The 23,391-nt window shown below is 46.9% G+C and overlaps 1 protein-coding gene across 1 annotated transcript in view; it reads left to right on the top strand.

The window, feature by feature from the left end:
* The window catches only part of SHANK3 (SH3 and multiple ankyrin repeat domains 3), a 198,959-nt gene that overhangs the window by 9,704 nt on the left and 165,864 nt on the right, over nt 1-23,391 (top strand). The window lies entirely within an intron of this gene.

The following is a 23,391-nucleotide window of genomic DNA, read 5'->3' as shown; positions in this document are numbered from 1 at the left end:
TTGGTGTTTCTTCAGGGGTGTTACAATTTGGATTGCAGTTTACACAGTTGTTCAAAGACTATCCTCTGACCGTACCCTCCCATTTATTGAGGAGGGGGCTGATGAGCTGGGTTGTGTTGGGAAGTCATGGCATCATACTCCCCAGTGCTTGCCATCACAGAGCTGTGTAGCACCAGCAGCTCCAGTGTTGGGTTTCTCTGGGATTATGTAGGAGGCCAGTTCTTGGTAGCTAGCATTGAGCTGGGCCCTGACACCTGAAATGTCACTCACTGGTCATTTGGTAGTTGGAAGAGACCTGGAGCATGGGAAAGGATATGCTTTTTGGAGGGAAGTGCTATTTAGTAGGCAGTGTCTTCCATTCAGAGCTGGCTGCAGGCTTGTGGTGATTTTGAATTACACCCACCGCAGCAGCATAACCTAGAAAGAAAGAAAGAAACCAAAAGCCTGGGTGGGACTGTAAGGGTTTCAGTTCTGAGGACCCTGCCTCCCTGATGAATGCAGGTGATCAGAAGTCTGTTAGATACATGCATCCACCTGGACAGCCCCCAGCACCAGGGATGTGTCTGGATGTTGGGATAATGAGTGTTTGCAAGAAATGGCCATCAGATCCCGTGAGTCCGTGAGGTATATTAGAACACTGGGGAGGAGAGGAAAGTAGCTTGTTAGAGTCTTACAAGCTTTCTGGAATGCTCTTTATGGTCTAATATCAATCAAGGATTAAGACAGTCGGGTAGGCTCTGATGAGGACAGTGCAATGGGAAGAAGTGTCAAAATCTACTTCAGTGCAAAGAAGAGATGGAGATTCCCTCAGGACATGCGGAACAAGTAATCCCTCTATGATTATTAGAGCTGCCACCAGTTGACATTATAAACTCTATTTTTAGTAATCCTAAACTATGGCTAGAAAAATTGGTCTCGCCTAAAATCTTCTCACTCTGTTTAAAGTTTAATTTTTGCCACAGATCAGGCTGCGCATGTTCAGGCTCCTTAGTGTCATCTGAAGGGATAAGAGTGCTTGCTCGCTGAGGGGAGTGCTTCTGTGCCTTGTGCTCGTGCCCTGGGGCTCAGAGCACTGAACTGACCTAGGACAGGCAATCCCAGCCCCTTCCCTGAACAAGTAGGTAATTTGCACACACAAATTGGATAAACTGCATCCTGGCTTCAGGGGTTAATCTCGAGAGTTGTATTTGAAGACAGCGTTGGCCACCAACGCCTGTGTTGCTGCTGGGGGCTCTTCGGGTGGTTGTTTGGATCAGGCTCCACTGGCCGTATATCGCGTGTAGAAGACAGCCTCTTGGCACGTGCTTGAGCCGACTGGTTTTTATGATCACTAGCAACAAAAGTTAACAACAAACCCTTGATCCTATGTTTCCCTTTCTAGCTTTATTTCTGTGAATGAGTTTATTACGGAGTGTCTCTGTGCCTACTTCAGGGCTAGAAGGGACTTGGAATTACTGGTGAAGCTTTTCCTTCATACTGGAGTCAGGAAATTCTCCTTCTGTTCCTTCTTGTTTTGTCTACTGGGAAGGTCATTTTGAAAGAGATGGGAAGAAGCCAAGATGCGGCTCGTTGCTGTAGCCTGGTATGAGAATTATACAACCTCTTGGGACTGCTGTCTGTCATAAGTCCTGCTTTTGGCTGTGCTAAATTTCTTTACTTGAGGTTAGGACAGGATTTTTCCACTGAGATCTTACGTGTTGCAAGTCAACAGCATGGCTTCTAGACTGTTGGAGCTACTAAACTTAAAATGTCCTGCTAAGGCCAAATAACCCTTCTAGAAATCAAGGTGTCCTTGACAAGAGATTCTCTGCTTAAGAATTTGGAGAAAAAAATAATCACAAAACGAAGGGAGGATTTAGAGATGAAGTCAGGAGAACAGCGTCAGGACCTCGGTTTCTCTGCTGCACATAGGAAGAACAAAACTGGCCTGAACTGTTGTGGTCCACTTGCCTCCAACTTTACTTTCCATTCAGGTACACTGGTGGAAAGATTTTGCTTGCTTAGGATATAACAAATCTCTGAAACTTTTTTGTACTTTCTTTTTTCTTCAGCATAAATTCCTCTGCCAGGGAATATTAGTCTTCAGAACTTATGGGAACTTCCTTCAGATGTCAGCTTTTTTCAGTACCTGCTTTCTACAGAGATGCTCATTATATGTGTAACACCATACTGGTGAGATAATTAGATGCTGGAAGAAGAACCATATAAGATACAGAGTTTGTATAATGGATATCGCGCAGGTATGCAGTCTGTCCTATTGTGCCTGTTGCCTGTGCAGGCCTCGGCTCTGCTGCCTTTGAGTATTCACACTGAAGCTTTAAAGTGTTTGAAAGCCTTTAGGTCAAGACAACTATTTTCTGCAATGTTCTGGATTTTTCATTCTTTCTTCACCTGCCTGTTTTTAATGGAATTTCTTCTCTCCTTTTATGAAAAGAAGGGTAATAAGCATTTCCTATGTCAACAACTTTGTGTTTGCTGAATATGCAATGAGTGATGTTGCCCCAGTGCCTCTCTGAAATACACCGAAATGAGACTCCTTAGTGTGTGGATCAAATACCATTTGAAAGTCATATAGGTACCCAGTGTGAGGTTGGATTATTGCATATTGGCATAAAAATGATAGTATTTGTACTTGGCATCTGTGATGATACGTTGAGAATTCTTATCAGCTTGTCACTGTAGGAGAGGAAACCTTGTTGACAAGTCAAAAGAACGAGATACCATCAAAACTCTTATTTCCGTAGCAGAAATCCTCTGTCTCCTGCTTTCTCCTCAGGGACCTGGTATCTACGGCAGCATCCTGAGCTCAGCTGCACAGTGGGTAAACAGAAGGTTCCCAGCAGAGTTTATTGGAGTGGTTGTACTTGGCTTGTGTGCATCAGTTCAGTAGCTGGACCCAAGTATAGAGAAAACATACATGCTTGAGATTGACTAGCACAGAAATTGTCCTTTATTTTTAGTCTTATTTCCAACAGGTTGTTCAGAATGCCCCTGCCTCTTGCATCTTGCTTTTGGATGGACATTTTCCTCTGAAGAAATGTTGGTTTTTCTCCTAAAGATACACTTTTTTTTTTTAACCAAACTTATCGTCCAATTTGTTCTTCATCCACTGGATTATCTTCTAGTGCTGCAGTACTTACAGATGCAAGTTCTTGGGGAAAAATGTCAAACCAATCATCTTAATTTGACATTGAGAGTGTGTCGTGGTTTAACCCCAGCCAGCAACTAAGCACCACGCAGCCGCTCACTCACTCCCCCCCCATCCAGTGGGATGGGGGAGAAAATCAGGAAAAGAAGTAAAACTCCTGGGTTGAGATAAGAACGGTTTAATAGAACAGAAAAGAAGAAACTAATAATGATAATGATAACACTAATAAAATGTCAACAGTAGTAATAAAAGGATTGAAATGTACAAATGATGCGCAGGGCAATTGCTCACCACCCGCCGACAGACACCCAGCCAGTCCCTGAGCGGCGATTCCCTGCCCCCCCCACTTCCCAGTTCCTAAACTAGATGGGACGTCCCATGGTATGGAATACACCGTTGGCCAGTTTGGGTCAGGTGCCCTGGCTGGGCATGAGAAGCTGAAAAATCCTTGACTGTAGTCTAAACACTACTGAGCAACAACTGAAAACATCAGTGTTATCAACATTCTTCACATACTGAACTCAAAACATAGCATTGTACCAGCTACTATGAAGGCAGTTAACTACATCCCAGCTGAAACCAGGACAGAGTGTTTTTCAGAAAGTGTGTTTGGGGGGGTGGATTTATGCTCCTGAACTCTTTCTGAAGGTCCTTCTCCATTTCCTATGCTTTGCCTACATCTGATTTCTACAGCAGAGAGAAATTTGTCTCTAAATAGTGCACTGCTAAACAGTATGTTTGAAAGCATAAAGAATTTAAAAAGCATCCTCCTGAGTGGCTGCTGAACCAAGGTACTTGCAAAAATAATAGCCAAGGTTATTCCCTTCTCAGGCTTCTTCTAGCAAGGTAGAGTCCTCCTTAAAACAGTGACATTTTCTCCTTGTTGACACAGGAAGCACAGGACAAATACAAATGTCTCATCTCATCTACCACATGCTCCTCTACTTTCCGCATCTGTCAGATGCGCTTTCAGGACAATCGAGTACTGACAGCTAGCATTGCCTCTCTGTCTTAAATCAAATTACAGCAAGGTTTGCTTTGGCTGCCAAATGTCTTCAGTCAAATTCTAGGCAGATGCTTGTAGGTGCTACCAAGCCATCTTCTTGTGAGCACGACCCATCCCATTCCCAGACCACGGCTGATCAATTAAACGGTCCTTCCTTTTAGTTCAATCTCGTCTTCAGCCCGTACCAGTTGTGAACATGGCGCCGGCTCCAGCTGCCTTAACCAAGCTGCATGCCCCCGATAATCCCTGAACTGCTGTCACTCCATAGCTGAACAGGCCTGTTCTTTTCTGCTATAACTTGCTTGTGGCTTCTTTCTTAAAAAAACATGAAATAGCTTGAAACTTGTGTTCGGTTATGACAGAAAATTTGCCTGTTCATATTCTCAGAATTTTATTTTTATATGTATATGTGTGTATGTCTGCCTGTCTCTCTAATTTTACATAATCCCACAGCCCCTTTCTGTTATCTCGTAATAAATTTCACACAACCCTACCAGACCCCTACATGCCCCAAAATGTTCCTGCTTGTCACGTTTCCCCATTCTTGTTGGTGGCGAAGTCCGGGCTGCCCTCCCCAGCGCCGTGCCTGCTCGGTTCCCTTGCTGCCCGTCAGTGCAGACCCACAGCGTTTTGGTCCTCTAGCACGACCTGCTGTGAATGTTTGTGTGCCTGCGTTTAATGTATGGCTTCCTCTGGTATTTGTGATTTCTGTTAGTTTTAACCAGATACTGTACTGAATTGGGTGCTTTCCCCTTCCATGTACCCTCGCAGTCCCAGCTGGGTGGGTAGTCTCCAGGACCTGTCTTTGCAGAATAGTTTTCCGCTACAAAGTGACTATTTTTTCCTCCCCAAGCTGTTTTCCGAGCTCTGGAAGTTGTTCTTAAGTTTTTTGTCCATTGCACTTGAGCTGGTTCTGTAAAGGGCAGGAAGTCTGATAATTTTTTTTTTTTTTCCCCCTCTTATCAGCTTTCTGTAGGGTTTCTCTGGCTGATCTGGCACCCTTAGAAAGAAGAGGCTCAGGTGGAAGATGCGTTCTCCCAAAGTCTAGGATCTTTAAAATCTGCTCTGGAGGCAGTCATGGCTCGCTCAGGGCAAAGACACCTCTGACCAAGCACGTCCTTGAGGGCAGGAGGCAGTGAGCACAAACCAGGAGCAGCTGGTGGCTGTTCCTGGGGAGCCGCTGCAGGTACGGGCACGAACTGCCGAGGTGCTGGGCTGCAGCGGCCCTCGTGCAGACTGACTGTGGGGTTAGGGTCACCCCCTTACTGGCAGAGCTGCCATTACGTTTGAAGCACCAGCGCGAGTCTTCTCTCTGGACTGGGGGAAGTTGAAGGCTGTCGGAGAGGTGGGGGGGTGATTAAACTGTCTGCGTGTGGCTGGCTGATGTACACAGCTACACCTGAGGCAGTTGTCTGGGCTGCCTGTAGTCAGTGCTAAGAAATAGCTCTTCCAAAGGGCAATTTATCTCCTCCCAAGTTAGACATTTAAAATAAGTCTGATGAATCACGCTCTGAAATAGACTATTTCTCTGTTGACTAGCTCAGATATAGATAGCCTTTTAGCTGTGTCTTTCATCCGTCTTGGCCATTAGCAGTGGCTCTTGCAAGCCATAGCAAGGGTTTGTTTGACTTTAGCATCTACTTTCTGTCCAGAAAGCGTGCTCTGCTCTTGTCTTTAACATCCTGCTATGGAAGTTAATGAAAAGGGCAGTCATCAATCTGACACTCCTCACCCATCCCAGGTGGGTATTAACCGAAGCTATGGGTCTTCTCTTGGAACCAGCAAAAGGTTTCCTAATGAATCATCGTGCTTTCCCAGTGTAAAGGCTGCTTTCCACGTGGCCAAAGCATTGCTTTGCAAAGGGAGCAAGAGACAGATGTTCATGGCTGCCTCAGTGTACACCGATTCATTTAAGTAGTGAATTCATATCTTTAATCTTTTAAGGGTGAAGTTAATTAACGACTGAACAAACCTACTGGTGAGTGTCTTTTGCATAAAGATCAGATGTGTTTCTATTCAAGGCTTTCCAGCTCAGGAGAGGTGAGACTGGCACTTTAGCAGTTTGCTCCCAAGGTGGAGCTCTGTTGTTTGACTGTCTGGGACTCTGCTGGCACAGAGGCTTGCTAGATAATCTGAATCTTCAGCTTTGGGAAGAAGTGTGCCAGCAGAAATCTCTGTGCCTGACAGTAACAGCTTGCTTCAAATCCAGCCACATGTTTGTGGATTAAATATGGACCTTGGGTCTAACACCTGTAAGACGCACCAGGGGCTGCCTCTCTTGGGCTCTCCAAATGATACATCACAGTCTCCTAAAACTAAGGGCATTGCTGTCATGCCAGCTGGGAATAGCTGGTGGGCATGAGGGTCATCCTTGGTGTGTTTTTCTTGTCTTGATTAAGAATTAGTAATGATCCCCATAGTCTGCTCCTTGTTTAAAGCTTGCTGTCAAATCATATCTGTGTATTAGCATTTTCTTTTGATCCACTGCTGCCTATCAGAGCAGCATTTTGTTCTCGGTAAGCTCATGATTGATATAGTTGAGTAGAATGTTGGGACAGTTGTTAATATAGTCTGCCTACAGACGGGGCAAGAGATGCTGCTGCCTCCGTGTGCCCGAGTGCCAGCATGTCGGTAGCTAACTTGCAGGGAGCCTTTGGGAAGGAAGGCTTGGGTCTGAACTGGGTCTTGGGGAGAGCTCAGCTCTGACGTAATGTAAAAGCTAAACCCAGGATGCAGATCTTGAATCCCATCCACGGGAGGCATGGAGGGATGTTCCAGCAGATTTTTAGGAGGTTGATGAGGGGAAGCTATGTTATCTATTTCTAAAATACAAGTAATGATAAGAATGATTTTCTGTAATTTCTGTATGTTACCTCTAAATACTGTTTGATTAATTTTTAATTGTAAGAATAATTGCAGTTTATTAGGAGCACGACAGTTAAAGTTCAAGGCGGTTGCTTTAGGCTGTTGTAGCAGGTAACTGGAGAGATGCCCAGTGCTCCGTATGAGTTCATAGTCCTAAAGGACAAGGGGGACCTCCTCCTCGGAACTGCAGGGGCTCATCTGGGAGCTGAGTGTCGGCCAGGAAGAGGTGTCTTTGGAGCAGCTTTTGGCCAGCATACTGCAGGTCTGCAGGGAGAGGCTTTAGCCTGGCATAGATTCACAAGGCATGCACTTTAGATAAAGATTTTGGTATGTGGCTCGTGGTTGTCAGCCCAGTGTCCAGCCCTGTTCTGATCTGCCCAGGCTAACTTCTTCGGAGCAGAAGTTGCTGGGAGAGGCTGTGTGCTGGCAGAAATCAGACCAGCTGTAATTTGCCTTCTGGCCTTGTCCAGAGCACTGCTGGCCTTTAACTTGATGAGAGTGTTCTTTGCACTTGTATTCAGCTCTGTTCTGTGGTCCTGAGACCTAGATCTGCTGGGAGTTTGGCGACTTGTTTAGCTAAAACTTGCGATCATCATAATATTTGAACCCAGGGATTTCCCGTTAATAGGCTGTCTATAGTGAGCATCAGCACAGGCAGTACTGAGTGTTGAATGTCTGCTTATCAACAGCATGGTCCTTTGAGACTTCTATTTGTTAGATCCCACAAATCATTTTTTCCTTTATGGCTTGGCTAGATAGGGTAACCAGAAGAGCTGATCCATGCTGCCCTTTGTAATAGACCAGTTTACCCACTAAAACAGTTGTGGCCTCTGACTTGGAACTGAAATAGTTCATTTAGTTTAGTTCAGTTCACTCCCCAAGCTATAATTATGATAAAGGAAATTATATTCACTTTAATTCTGCATAAGAGCATCCACTTATAAATATGATTTGCAGTGACTAATACATTTCAGTTCAGATCACTGATATAAATTAACTGATCTTTTTGCACATCAGAGCCTTGACATTCTTTCTTGGTGACAGATAAAGGGGATGCACCTGGTGGTATAACCTTGGTGATCCATACAAAGTGGTCGGGATGCACACACATTTTTCACCAAGGTTTCTATTTACAAACTTTTGGACATAAAAATAGTAAATGTAGTAGCAAACTTACTGTAGTATTAAAAAATAAACAAACTCCTCCCTCTTTCTTTTAAGGTTTAATTAGGATATTTTTGCATTTCCTGGCACTTCTTACTGCATGTATAATCTAATGGTTTGGTCCTTGAGCACTGCTTTTCTTTGTCCTCTGGGAAGAGTTTCCTTGTACTCCCACTTCCTCACCAAGATTTCTGTAGGCTGTAAATCACATATTAGACAGAGTTAAGGGGCATTACTACAAATGCACAAAACCAGTGTACTACCAAGGAGCATACAGGTACTGGAATGCTCTCTGGGTTTTGAGGGGGGTTTTGGTAACTGTTGGCTAGACTGTCCTGGGAGTACATGATGGGCTTGCCTCTTGCCTTGGCTGCAGACAGGCCTGGTAACATGGCAGAGATGTGTCTTCCTGCCAGACATAATGGCAAGTAAATTAGCAGCTAAAATGTGTGTTGTAGATGACCTCTAAACATGACCTGTTGGAATTTGGGGGTGCCATTTTAGTGAAATAGTCTGTCTGTCTTTGGAAACTGCTTAAATTAGTAAGACATTCGAGTCAAATGCATTTAGGTGTGCACTGAGCTGGCAGCTGTCCCTATTTACCTTCCAGAATTAGAAAATGCTTCATTAATTCAAGTCAGCATCTTCTGTATGCCTCAGCTTGACCTTAGTAGTGTCCCAGTTTTTGACTATGGGGGCACACAGACCTATTATTAGAGGGAAAACTCGGGTGTGAGCTTGCCAGGCTTTAGTTGCTGTAGCATTGATGTGCCCTAGGATAACTTAGTTTCTGCTTGCTGAAAGAGTGCATGGACTGTGTTCACAGCAAGGTAAGGCTGTGCATGTGGACAGTTTGTAGAGTAGCTGAAACACTGACTGTGTGTTTGCGTACTTTTGTGTTCCTCAAGAGCATGCTTATGTAGTCGGGTTCTTAGACATCCAGAGAACTGTCTCGTGAACCCCAGCTTCTCTCTTTATGGGTGTGTATTCTTCGCACCTGTCAATTTAATCGTAGGAACAGGTTTGAAAGGGCTGTGTAACAGTCTGACTTGGGTATTCAACCTGATCTGGGGATCTGTGTTGAGGATGCTGACCGTTCCTGTGCAGCATGGTGTTTGTTTGAGCAGGTTTCAATGTTCTTCACTCATCTGAGTCTGAGAGCTTGAAGCTCAACCTGGGAGCGAGCAGGCCTGAAGCACCTTGAGGGCAGGGGCTGCTGGGACAGTCAAGTGTGTGCAGTCTTGCTGGACTTTGGTCTGATGCTTCGAAATCCGTGCTTGAGATGAGTGCATGTTTAGCATCCTGTTGTGGCTTAACCCCAGCCAGCAACTAAGCACTACGCAGCCACTCACTCACTGCCCACCCACCCAGTGGGATGGGGCAGAGAATTGGGAGAGAAAAAAAAAAAGTGAAACTTGTGGGTTGAGATAAGAACAGTTAAATAGAACAGAAAGGAAGAAACTAATAATGATAATAATAATAAAATGACAATACCAATAAAAGGATTGGAATATACAAAACAAGCAATGCACAATGCAGTTACTCACCACTCGCTGACTGATGCCCAGTTAGTTCCCGAGCAGCAATGTGCCCCGCCCCGCCCCGGCGAACTCCCTCCAGTTTAGATACTGGGCATGACGTCACATGGTAAGGAATCTCCCTTTGGCCAGTTTGGGTCAGCTGCTGTGACTGTGTCGCCTCTCAACTTCTTGTGCCCCTCCAGCCTTCTTGCTGGCTGAGCATGAGGAGCTGAAAAATCCTTGACTTTATACATAAACTTAGTATAAATTGACTTAGTCTAAACACTACTTAGCAACAACTGAAAACTTCAGTGTGTTGTCAACGTTATTCTCATACTAAATCCAAGACATAACACTATACTAGCTACTAGAAAGAAAATGAACTCTATCCCAGCCGAAACCAGGACACATCCTTGCAGTTTACACAAGCACTGTGCTGAGGATTGTATTAGTTGAATGTATAGGACTGTTCACATCTCTGCACAGCACCAAGAAGTAATAAGGCATGCGAGGCCATCTTCTGCCATTGCGGGGGATTTATATACACTGATGTTTCTTCAGGCTGTTTGGTTCAAGAAGCTGCTAGAAAACACACCAACTCCTTTTCTCTTGCTTACTTCTATGCTTCTAGAGTGACGTTCCCCAACAGTTTTTTGCAGCATTACAGTAGCATGTTTCCCTGTAGGTGCAGTGAGAACCATATCTGGCAGTGCCATAAGCCCAAGACGCAGCAAAGAATCTGGGCAGGGAGAGGCTGACGGTGAAGTGTGGACCCAGCTTTACATTAGGATGTTTTGACCTGCAGCACCAGCCACCTTCTGCTTCATACAACATGGCATGGATGCCCATGTGCGGAGCTGGAAGGGACTGTGCCCTCCCCATACAGCTCCTCACTGCATCCCCGGTTGGGCGATGCAGGAACTGGCACTCTAGCACGAAGGCTACAGTGGTGAAGTGGGAGAGGTCCTTGCCTGTTGTAAAGGAGGAAGGCGTGTCTTGATTTAACAGTACCTGAGGGTTCAGCATCTTTTGGCAGGTGCTGTTGACTCTCAAGGGACAAGAGGCCTTGCAGAGGGTTATAGATAGATTGGAGCATTGGGCAGTCATCAGTGGCATGATTAACAAGTCCAAATGCCAGACTCTACACCTAGGATGGAGTAATGCTGGGCACAAGTATAAACTGGGAGAGGAATGGCTGGAGAGCAGCCCTGCAGAAAGGGATCTGGGGGTGCTGGTCGGCAGCAGCTCAGTAGGAGCCAGCAGTGTGCCCTGGCAGCCAAGAGGGCAAACCACATCCTGGGGAACATCAAACACAGCGTGACCAGCCGGTCAAGAGAGGGGATTGTCCTGCTGTAGTCAGCGTTGGTGTAGCCTCTCCTTGAATACTGTGAGCAGTTCTGGGCCCCACCATTTGAGAAGGGTCTGAAGGACCTCACATGCATCCAGAGGAGGGCAACCAAGCTGGTGACAGGGCTGGAAGGCATGTCCTCTGAGGAGCGGCTGAGGACTTTGGGCTTGTCTAGCTTGGAGAGAAGGAGGCTGAGGGGTGACCTCATTGCTTTCTACAGCTTCCTGAGGAGGGGATGTGGAGAGGGAGGTGCTGAGCTCTTCTCCCTGGGATCCAGGGACAGGATGCCTGGGAATGGTTCAAAGCTGCATCAGGGGAGGTTCAGACTGGACATGAGGAAGCGTTTCTTTACCGAGAGGGTGATCACACACTGGAACAGGCTTCCTTGAGAGGTGGTCAATGCCCCAAGCCTGTCAGTGTTGAAGAGGCATTTGGGTAATGCCCTTAACATGCTTTAACTTTTGGTCAGCCCTGAAGTGGTCAGGCAGTTGGACTAGATGATCATTGTAGGTCCCTTTCAACTAAAATATTCTATTCTATCTGGATGTAGGCCAGAGGAAGGGCAAGAATTCAGTGGAGAAAGCCAGCAAAGAAGGATGATTTAGAAAGCAGTGGTTGGAAGAACAGGTGTTGGTATGTTTCTTGATGATGAAATTAGTTGTTCAGGTCTGGAATCACTTGGAGCTTCTTGAGGACTTTAGTGGACAAACCAGATAGACATCTGTCTGGGTTAAGTTTTTAGGAACATCAGAATCTTGTGGACATCCAGCTCAGCTTAAACAGGACATATGTTGTGTGACTTTGGGCTTCTGGATGTGTCAGCAGCATGCTGGTTTACACAGAATTGCTGTTGTACACCATGCATCGGGTATGAGAAGGGGGATCGGGAGGTGAGCAGGCTGTCTAAAGGAAGAGTATAGTGGGCTGTCCAGATTTGAGTGGGAAGTGGTGCAAGGAGGAAAACAAAAATGCTTTCTATTTCTCTCCTGGGCAGAGGGGACAGAGGAGACTCTTTTTGGTTTTGTATTTAGTATATGGACTATTTTATAAAATGAATTTCCTTTTCTGGTTTGGACTGGCAGGGCCTTGCAGAATGGTTTTGTCTCTTGGATGTGAGGCCATGGCGTAGAAGAGTCAAGAAGCATTGTCCTCTAAAGGCTGTATGGTTAGAAAGTGTGCGGACCTCTGGGTTTTGGTAAACCAGACACTGTGGGGCCAACATCAGTGGGCTATAGGATGCCAGGCTGTCAGTGCCCTGTTGCTACCCATGGCCCAGGTGTGTCCCAGTGACTGAGCTGGAAACGGCTCTTGTGCTTCATTTATGTGTTTTTCTGCTTTGCTCTCTGCTTTGCTAGTGCATGTGTCCCATGTTTTTTCTCTTTCATTTTCATTCATGCTTCGCAGTAGAAGAGCAGCTTCGTGAACTAGGTAACTATGAATTTTTTTTTTCTCCACTCCACTGCACCCTTTTCCACTTTTCTCCTTGCCGTGTCCTCTGTGTGTGTGAGTTTACAAGGGCTTTTGGAGACCAATCTTTCCTCTTCTTTCCCTGATTCCTGCTGTCTAGCCTGGATGGGGTTGGGGGGCAGAGTACGAGAAGGGACCTTCCTTTCCCATCCTGCTGGTTTTCCCACAGTTCCTGAAGCTTCTCTGTTCTTGTATGTTTCTTGTGATGTACACAGGAAGACCAGCCAAGGAGATGCACATGCGTCCTGTCGTGGTTTAACCCCAGCTGGCAACTAAGCACCATGCAGCCACTCACTCATTCTTCCCCCAACCCTGGTGGGATGGGGAGGAGAATCGGAAAAAGAAGTAAGGCTTGTGGGTTGAGATAAGAGCAGTTTGATTGAAATAAAATAATACAATAATAACAGTAATGAAAAGGAAGATAAAAAGAGAGAGAAATAAAATCCAAGAAAGACAAGTGATGCACAATGCAATTGCTTAGTGCCTGCTGACTACGTGCCTGCCTCCTGGCCAGTTCCCCCAGTTTACATACTGAGCATGACATTCTATGGTTTGGAATATCTTTTTGGCTATCTGTCCTGGTCATCTGTCCTGGCCATGCTCCCTCCCAGCTTCTTGTGCACCTCCTTGGTGGCAGAACATGGGAAACTGAAAAATCCTTGACTTAGGATAAGTGCTACTTAGCAACAACCAAAACATCAGTGTGTTATCAACATTGTTCTCATACTAAATCCAAAATACAGCACTGTATCAGCTACTAGGAAGAAAATTAACTCTGTCCCAGCCGAAACCAGGACACCTCCCAAGAAGATACTCCTGTGGCATCTGGTGAGAGCTGTGGGAAGGACTGAGCTGATCCCAGGAGAGTCTCTGCAGAAGTGCTAGCTATCTGCGTGCTGCTTGCTGCCGAGGTGGTGCAGGACAGCAGGGAAGAGGCAGTACCAGACCCTGCTTCTTCCCCTGTTGCTTATGAACGAGGTGGCAGGAGTTCACACCCAGTTCACGTGGTCTTGGCGTAGGTTGTTTGGGTTTTTTAATGCTCGGGTGAAAGTGTTTGAGCTTAGTCAGGAGGGATGGATACCATACTCTCCTTTGTGATACCAGTCCCCCCCAGGCTGGAGATCCAATCCCCTAATCTGTGAGGGTGTGACTGGGGAGCATCGGGTGAAACAGAACTGACCCCGGGAAGGGCTGTGCACCACCAACATCCCCATCTGCTCCCATCGCCCTCTTCTGTGGGGGAGCCCCACTGACAATGCCGTCTCTTTCCCGTGTCTGCAGAGGCAGCCCCATCACTCCAGGCAGATGTCCACTCACTGCCAAATGGGTCTTGCCCCTTGTTCCAGCATGGGGACGGACGGACGGACAGGTGGCTTTAAACCCGGGGGCTGCCTCCTCCAGGCTGCTCTTCCTGATGGTAAAGCTAGCTGCTAGTTGATGCAGGAAAGGTAGAGGAAACTCTGCATGAAAATGAAATTGTCTTCTTAATTCACATTGAATAATGGTTGGCTTCTGCCTGTAAACGTTGTTGTAGTTTACAGTTACAGGCAGAGCTGGCAACTGAGATTGCCATGCGCCTTCTGGGCTTTCCCAGGCTGGCTTCTCCCATCCATGGTATGTGTTGTGGCCTTGGCATGGGAGGGCAGCCATCCAGACTGGAAAGTGGGAAGAGGAGGCACAGCTTCAGGGTAAGGTGCAGCAGAGGCAGCACAGAAAAGGAGAGAGGCAGGAGACCAGGAACAGGTTTGGAAGCATTTTTCCTCCCTAGGATGAAACTAGACCCCTTAGACTGTCAGAGAAATGGGCACTACTGTTCTCAATGAGAGTAGGCTCCAGAAATCTACCTGCAGACCTGGAAAAGTGACACCAAGCATGTGTTCAGCTGTGATTTTTTTTTTTTGTAAGCTTACACTGTTCACAAATGAAATTGGTTTTGTGTGTTGGTGGCAGTAAGCACCTTCCAGGGACCTTTTCTGCCAAATTTAAGTCTGTCATCTGGAGTGTCCAAGTGTCACAGCTGCCTGTTTAGAATATTTGTAAGAGTTTTTTGTTTGTTTTAGACACTATGAAATGTTTTATTTCAGCTGTAGTTCTGAACCACAACTGGGCTCCAGTTCAGTTCCAGGCCCAGATCATTGAGGCAAATACTTGGTATAGGAAAAGTCATACCAAACAGTTAACTTCAGGCACATTAAAGGTTCCTGAAAACAGAATGTTTTAGTGAAAAAGTGAGACATCATAATGCACTGGCAGCTCCACCATGATGATTTATCCTGTTGTAAACAGTTGCCAGTGTTTCCCTGAAATGCTATTAGATTTGCAAATGCTGATTCTTCTTGGGAGTGTTTTCTGGGGCTCTGCTGACTCACAAGACCAGATCTGTGCAACAGGGTTGTCTGCTTGGCTGGCTTGGCCAGGACAGGAGGAGGAACCTCGCTCTCCCATGGGTACCACCCTGCTGCCAGCCCAGGGTAGGTGCGAACGTGTGACGAGAGAAAGCTGATCTCATCAGTCTGCTGTTGGAGCCTGGCAGGGTGGTCAGTGACGCGTATCCCAAACCTTGTGTTGTATGTGAAGTGCAATCGCGAATTTGAGCATTGCTGTAAAGGGATTCTCTGTTCTTTAAGGAACAGAGCGCTTGCCAGTTTGTCGTGATGTGCACTCATTGCCGAGCACAACGAAGTGCAGAATGAGGTGCCCTAGTGGAGTGGGAAGCGCTGCTTCAAGAAGGAGAGGAAAAAAACCCAGCGTTATCGATATCTGCTTCAAATGTAGCAGTATTTCCGTTGTGCTGGGGCCTTTCTCCTGCCATTTTTACTGGGAAATTTCCAACAACACTCCATCCTGCCAGTATTGATTTTTGGATCTGGTCCTTTTAGTAGCCTTTGACTCTTAATTAAGAAATGGAGTACCTCCTCTACCTATACACAGGCTACTTGCTCTTCATCCTTGGCTTCCTTGGGCTACTTCAGAACCCTTTAAGAACTTTCATAAAAATGGAATATTTTTCTTTTCCTCCCTTGTAATTTTCTTTTGAATTTTTCTTCCCTCCTCTTGTTTTGTGTCAGGGATGCTGCTCTAGGACTTGCATGAAGCATGGCTGTGAAGGACTCGTAGCTCTTTCCTATCCATTTTCTAGACAGGAGTTTCTCTTGCTTTCCTAGGCAGCTTCATTAATTAGCACCTTTCTTTTCCCCCTGAAAGGTTTTCCTTCAGTTTGCAACACTTACAACATGGATAGCATATGTTATAAACCATATGCCATATGAAGTGTTTACTGCATGTACGTCTTACTGGGTTGCTAACTTCTAGCCTCTGCTGAGAACCCATGTGACATTGGGATCACTGATGAGATTTCACACTAAACACCTCTTTCTTAATATCAAAACTGACGAGAAAGTTCAAGACAGTACTTAGATTTCGTTGTTATATATCTTCATCACTCTCCCCTTGTCATTTGGTGGTCCCTAACTTTTCTGTAGCTGAGAAGTGCTCTTGAAATGAAGTGGTCAGTGTTGCACTTGATGCACGGCTGAGGTGGCACATTTATTGTCATGTGTTTTGTTCTCTTGATCTTTTTCAAATGTTGTTTGTAGTTATGGCAGCTATTCAGAAGTCTCAGTACCTGCTTGTCATGCTTCTGGAGTCTCCTTGCTTTGGGATATACTTAGTTTGAATGCAATAAAGTGTGAGCTTCTCAGATTTTTCTTGAAGTTTGCTGCATAGTGCACATCATACAAACTGCTGTCCATGATTGTATGACAGCCTCTGAGGCCATGTATTTTTCATATTCCTTGCATAATCATTATATCCCAATTAGCAACAGTAGTTTTGTGTGATGGCAGCTCAGTGCAAGGGCATCTTCTCTTCTCTTCTCTGCGTTGTTTTCCTTTAATATAAGAATCTAAAACCAGTTGTGTTGATCAGGACAAAGGACTGTGTGGTTCCACTTCTTGGTGACAGTGGCCCAAAGCAGTGGTCTGCAGAAGACTATGAAGGGAGGAAGGTGCATAGCAGTGCTTGGCTGGCAGCTGGGAGGTTACACTTGTAATGACTCAAGGCTTAATTTATAGCTTTTGGGGATTTTTTTTTCCCTTTCATTAACTTCTCCAGTAGCCTATTGAACCCATGATAACTTGTACTGTCAATAATGTCCTGTGGCAAAGTGTTCCTCAGCTTAGTAAGCGTTGTATGAAGAGTTACCTCCCTGGTTTAGTTTTGGACCTGCTGCCCAGCATTTCGGGTGATGCACCCACCTCTTGTGTGAGGAGAAGTAGTGAATGGCTGATGTGTGTCCATCCTTTCCTGGCCATGTGCAGTTCCACTGACTTCCTGCTCTGCTGGTCTCTTGCAAGCCGAAGCGTTCTGGTCTATTTATTATTTCATGTGCAGGTGTTATTCCAGACCTTTGTTCTCCTTCACCTCCTCTGAAGCTTCTTCCAGTTCTCTTTGTCACTTTTGAAATGGGAAGACTGGAGCTGTGCATGTTCTTAAATAGGTGGGCACGCTCGGGATTATACGGTGGCTCAGTGACAGCTTTGCTCATGCTTGATCTTGCTGAACCTGCAGCAGCGAGAGAACAAAAAGTTTAGGTCCCCTCCTAACCTGAAGAGAGGTAGTGCTAGGGAACGATCTTGGGCCCAGCAAGAAGGAAGATATTGATGATGCTGGTCTTCATCATATAATAGCATGCTAAAGGATGGTTATTCCCACCAGCTTACTCTTTGTTACAGAAACTGGCTTTAAAAGCCCTTTTAACCTTGCATTAACTATGGAAATTAAAGAAAAAATAACTTTAAAAAATACAAAGCAGTTAAAAAGACTTTCAATTTAACATTTCCTTTCCATGTTCCAGGGGGGGGCAGCATTTGAAAGCCCCATGCTTGATCTTTTTTTTTTTTTTTTTTGTTGGTACCTGCCATTTTGGGGAAGTGAAGTGAAAGCTAGTTGCGATGATCTAGAGCAGCAACGTGGAATCTAGACCTTTTAAGACAGGGCAAAATAAGCAGTTTCCAATCCTGATGCAGCTCTGGTTATCTGTGCACTGAACTACCTTGTGCGGCATAATCACATCCTTATTTTCAGACCTGCTGCTTGGAAGGCACTGCAAGAGTGCAAAATGTGATCAGCCCTTCAGAGACCAGATAAACTCATCTCACCTTGAGGCTCTCCAAGGCTCTGTTGCTTTCAGCTGCTTTTGGTCCGATGTTCAATGTGGCATTATATTCCTCATAAGCTAAGCTAAGCTTTTCACAAAAAATGAAAAGGATAAGAAATAGAGTAGTAGTGGAGGGACAAAGTGGAAACACACAGAGGAGAAGGCAGGGAAGGGAAGGTGTGGGGATAAGCAGAGCAACGTGCGTCGCTCACTCCAGATGGAAGAGGTGGGAAGCTGCCGGTGTCTGGCCACTGTCTCCAAGAGCTGCGGGCAAGCCCTCAGCATTGCAGGGCTGGTTGGAAACGCTGAGGTGAGTCACAAGCCGCTTTTGCTGCGCTGTCTGCAGGACTGGCGAACGCCGTGCCTGGCTTCACGCGGTGGTGCCAGGAGCGACGGCAGCTGCACAGAAGTGCCTTCCCCTGCCCTGGCTGGGGTCTGTGCGTCCCTCTGGTCTCCACGGGAGTGGGCTGCGGGGGCAGCTCCTAATCAGAAATGAATCCTTCCTTTCATCTGCTCCCTTCCCTCACTCACATCTGTGTGGGTGTTTCTGTCTCAAGCAAATTGGATTGCGGGTTGATGAAGCAGCGCCTGTGGGAAAAGCGGCGAGCGTAGCTGCCGCGCTCAGGCCGGCGTCTAGAGGCGGCAGCCGCGTTCGGCGAGGAGTGCTGGAGCAGTGGCAGCAGCCAGCTCTGGCTCCCAGCGCGGGCCGCGGGGCAGCCGTGTGCCCGGTGGAGGCTGGTGCAAGCCCTGGAGCCCTGCTGGCCCGCAAGCCGGAGGCAGCGCAGCATGGGGACAGGCGCAGCAGCCCTGCCTTGTGGGTGGTCGATGGCCTTGGGGAATCTTCCAGCATCTGGTACCCTGCTACTTGATCAAATCCAGCCCCTGGAGCGGCCCTGGGAAAGTCATTCTCCTGTCCGTAATGGACTTTGGAAGAGAAAATTAAATACAGTATTAATGAATTTGGGAGTTTCCACGAGGACTGAGCAGTTTTTTAGTGTCTGCTGTTTACTTTACAAGGAATTTTAATGCTGACTGTGTAATCACTCTGATGTCCACCATGATTTTGACCTTAACCCCATGAGCATGTGGTCCCTTCCCCACCCTTGCTTGCTCCCAGTAGAGAACTTCCCAGCTTCTCTTCTGCCTCTCTGGCTGTTGTTATTTCCTTGGCTTTAATGATTTCAGGTCAACTGTGAAGTCTTTTGGTTGTACTTCCATAGGTGATGACAGCAAACGTTTCCTCTGGTTGGACTGTAGAAACAGAGCGGCGCAAGGCATGAACTTGGGAAAGCATGGTAGCTCTCCCTGGCCCTTTCCCAGTGTCTTGCTGGTGGTAGGGCTCCATGGGGCCCTGCAGCACCATGTCCTGGTAATGTGCCAGGGTAAGTTGTCCCCTCGGTCACTTTGTACTCTGCCATCATGGGAGACAGAAGCCAGGGCCATATCCCTCTGGCAGCTGAAGTGACGAGCTGAGTGGCCCTAACAGTGCTGTAGTCCTATGCTTTGTATGTTTGTGTCAAATTCGGTGTATTTAATATCACAGAAGATGTTTAATTTTCAAAGTGCTTCACTTCTGTTTCAAAGAAGTGCAGTGTCATGCTGCAAAGCGCCTTGGACAGGAGGAGAGGTCTGTGCTGCTAATTGCAGAGCAGCGAGCTCTTGGCATTTGAAATTGCAAAGGTGTCAGTGGGCTGCTCAGAAGTATATGATCTAGTAATTTTTGTTTAAAAAAAGAAAAAGAAGCAGTAGTGAAATGGCTATGAGTGTTAAAGGAAAAGGTGACATACTACTGCTCGCAGTGCTGCAAGCTGTCTGCGGAGTCAGGCAGAGAACAGCCCCCCTTGCTTGCTCGCTCCGAGCAGTCTGCAGACAACGCAGCATCCATGCTTAGCCAGGGTAGATAGCTTGAAAGCTGACTACCGAGAGCTGTGGAGGGATAACATGATGCAGAGTGAGCAATAAAATGTCTGTTGAAGTTCAGAGCTAATAAATGCAAATCATGCACATAGCAAAGAATAGCCCAGATGATACATACACAGCAATGGGAGCCAATTAGCTATTGGCATTCGGATAGTAGGTCTCTGAGTAGCAGTTTCTCTGTAGCATTGTCAATAGTAATTATAAATAAAGAGATAACCAGCAATACTCTGTGTAAAATCAGTGCAGTGCTCCAGAACTTGTCAACCCTACTCCAACTAATGGAAAGTTAGGAATTATTAGGAAAGCTCTTAAGACCAAACCAAACCCCATCAACATGCATCGTGTAAATCCATGATGTACCTCATCTGACAGTTTAAGCTCCCCTCTTCCTGTAGCATACAGCTGTGTTGGGGAAGTGTAGAGAGGGTATCGAGGGTGACCAGAAGCCTTCAGTGGCATCTGCACAAGGAGATACCCTTGGACTTAACCATTTAGGAAATAAATGGTGTGACAGCAGTCTGTAATTTCATGAATAGTTTGGAGAAAGGCTGCTTACTAATCCTCTAATACAGGAACCTGGAGGGGCTCAAAGAGATAGTGGCTCCAGCCTTAAGACAGAGGAGAGCAATTTTTTTTGCAGTGTGGTGTTAAACTACAGGATTTATTGCTGCAGGACACTGTGGCGGCCAAGAATGTGAATGGATTTTAAAAAAGGAGTAGGTTCATTTATGGAAGACAGGTTTGTCAGTGTCTGTTAGGCAGTACAACTGCTGCGGTCTCTGGCTCCGGAAAACCCCCTGGACTGTCAGCCACTGGAAGCCGAGCACGCTGTTCCTTGCAGCCCTTCTCAGGCCGCTGCTGTTGCGGATGGGTGCTGTGGACGGGGTGGTGGGTTCATGAGGGCTAAGCTGGCATTGCCCATGGCTCCTCGTTTGGACATGGAACTGGGTTCTCTGTTTCTTTTAGGTGCTTGCCAGCTGCCTGAAGTTGCCTGATTTCTATGGCTGCTGTTTTCAGTCCAAGACAGGAACACGAGAAACGAGAATGATTTTGTCCTTTGTGCTGCACTCAGTGTGCAAAGGGAGGAGGGAGAAAGCGAGCGTTGTGCAGGGCAAGGTGAGGCAGTGCATGCTGAGCCCCCTTTGGGTCGCCTGGGCTCTAACTGCTGAGTTTGGCTTAGCTCTGGTCTCACAGAGAGCATTTTGCACGGCAGCCCTCGCTCCGAGCTCTCGCAGCTGATGGATGGCTATTGACGCCTCCGCAGTAAGTCTGTGCTAGTCAGTCTGCTTTCCTGCCTGCTTCTTGAGTGATGTGTCAGGGTGGGAATTCCTTCCCAAGAGGCCACTAAGTGCTTTACAGTTCAGGATTTCCTCTCTATATGGCTCTTGAGTGGGTCCTAATCCTTCTGTCTGTAAGCACAAGCTTTCTCAGCTGCAGCAGTAAATTAGAATTGCAATTGCTAGTCCCCGCCTAAGTGTCTGATCCCGAAATGTTCCTCAGAGTGGGGCTCATTCAGCAAGGGTTTAGAAAAATCACATCAGCCTGTAATAACCTCCAAGACGCTTTCTTGCCTTTCTTTGACACAGCGTTTTAGCTGCTTGAGTGGTGTTAACACGGCAAAGCACGTCACAGCACTTCAATGGGAAGAGGATTCAGGCAGCAGACAAAGGGATTTCCTGAACTCTGGGACTCTGATGGGGCTCCTCCTCCAGGAAAACAGCTTGTTGGCGAGGAGCAGGGGGGAGATGAGCGAGCAGCGTGATGCAGCTTGGCAAGGTGGTTGCATTTCTCCTGGATCTCTCTTCTTCCTGGCAACCTGGTGCTAGTGCGTGGCTGCGAGTTTGTTCTGTGGGCAGCACACTGAGATCTGGGTGCGAGCCGGTTGAGAGAGCTCTCTGGCTGCTTTTCTGTGTTCAAGAGCTAGGGAAGCATGTGCCGCTGCTTCCTTCACACCAGCAATGCCACTGATGCCACGGAAAGCCTGTGACCCCTGCAGACCTACGGCCCGCGTCCTGCTCTGCAGTGCTAATGAACATGCCCAGTGTGGCGAGGCATCGGTATGCACAGCAGGACGGTGGCAGTGCCGGGCTCTGCAGTTAAGTGCTCTAATGGCCCCACTCTTCTCTCTGATTGCCCGCCAGAGGGTTGGAAATGAGATGGGCAAGGGCATGCAAGATGGTAATGAGGCAAAAAATGCAAAATGTCTTGTGCTGAGGAGAAAACTGAGACAGGCGACAGCAGGCACAGGGAGTGTGTGTGCCGTGCCTGTGTCACCCCTTCTTTGTGTGTGCCGTGCCTGTGTCACCCCTTCGTGCAGAAGATGGGGGTGATGTAAAGGGCTCCCCACTCAAGGACTGCTGAGCTGTGGGCTCTGAATCCGGAAAGTTCTGCCGTAGTGGAGCTGCCAGGGCTGAACCTGCCAGCATGGGAGCTGGGGGTAGCGCAGAGTACCCTCCCCAAGGCGTGCTCTGGTCCCAGGGGATGTGCTGATTGGTGTAACCTGGCCAGGGAGGCAGTAGATGGACAACTGTGAGTGCTCTGGGCTGGGCAGCTTCTTCTTTTCCCTCTGCTGTCTTTAGTGGAGAAGGAAGAGGCTGGCTGCTGTTACGTCTTGCTCTTCAGACCATTGTCACCAGTGTGTCTGCTCACCTTGTGTGCAGCACTTAGAAGTGTGCAGCTCTCTTTCCTTCCCTGTGCTGGGAAATTAAGCAGGGATTATATATAATTTTTAATGAGTGTATTACACTTGTCTGTGCTTTGGTATATATTAGCAATAGAAAAAAAACCAAACCACCAACACCCTAGGAGAGAAGGGGTGGGGGGTGGGGAAAGGCTTTAGTATTGCCTCTCCTGCAGCAAGAAATGCCCTGATGTCTAAGGAGCAGGCAATGCCTTCTCTTGGGGTCTTCTTCCCAGGCCTTTTGGTCCTTTCAGGTCCTCTGTGAGAAACCAGTGCAGAAGCTGGCATGCAGGACATTGGCTTCTGTGTGGGTGGAGAGGCATGTGTCCTGGGTCACTGGAGTCCCTGAGGCTTCAGGGTTCTGTTGTTTCCTGTATCTGGTAGTACAGTGTGTGTGAAAACAAGATCAGGCGGTTGTCCTTCAGGATGATATTGAGCCTGCAGGTGACCAGACATCACGCAGGTGTTTTTCGTACATACTGCTCTGCAGTGCTCGAGATTGTGAGGAATCCAGGAGCCTCCTAAATTTTATCTGTGTAATTATATATAAAAGAAAAAACCCACAACACCACGTCTGCAAAGTTGTGTCTTTCTCGTAGTTAACTTCTCCTAGCTGCTCTCTGTGAGTGTTTTGCCAAATAGTGGGTCCTCTTGCTGCTGGTGGTGTGGATGGACACGGTGAAAGGTGGGTAGTGCTGTGTTAGGTGCACATAGTTCTTAACTTCCATTTGTGTCATCTAGCCATTTCATCTCCTGGTTGCCTGTGGGTGTCAGTTGTACTAGAGAGATGTGATCCTTCCAAAATCTTGCCATGCAAGGGATCCGACAGCAGGCATACATTTGCCCACAACTCTTTTTGGGTACATGTTCTGGAGAGTTTCTTACATTTGTTTCCTCCTGTCTCCTCCAGGCAACACAGGAATGTTTCATGAGCACTGCCTCTGCACAGATGGGAGGGAGTTCTGGTCCCTCCAAACTCTGTCCCCTCTGCGTGCCATTTCCTTGGGAGGAGATGTCTGAGGACCAGGAGATCTGCAGGGTGCAGATGGACTAAAATTATGTGGTCATCCAGAGATGACTGTCTTGGCTGTTAAAACTTTTATGTGCTGACAAGA

Source organism: Haliaeetus leucocephalus, unplaced genomic scaffold, assembly GCF_000737465.1.
Source record: "Haliaeetus leucocephalus isolate CR32 unplaced genomic scaffold, Haliaeetus_leucocephalus-4.0 Scaffold202, whole genome shotgun sequence".
Classification (NCBI taxonomy): Eukaryota; Metazoa; Chordata; class Aves; order Accipitriformes; family Accipitridae; genus Haliaeetus; species Haliaeetus leucocephalus.
The sequence above is the reverse complement of the archived record's forward strand: the minus strand, read 5'-3'. Positions and strand labels throughout refer to the sequence as shown.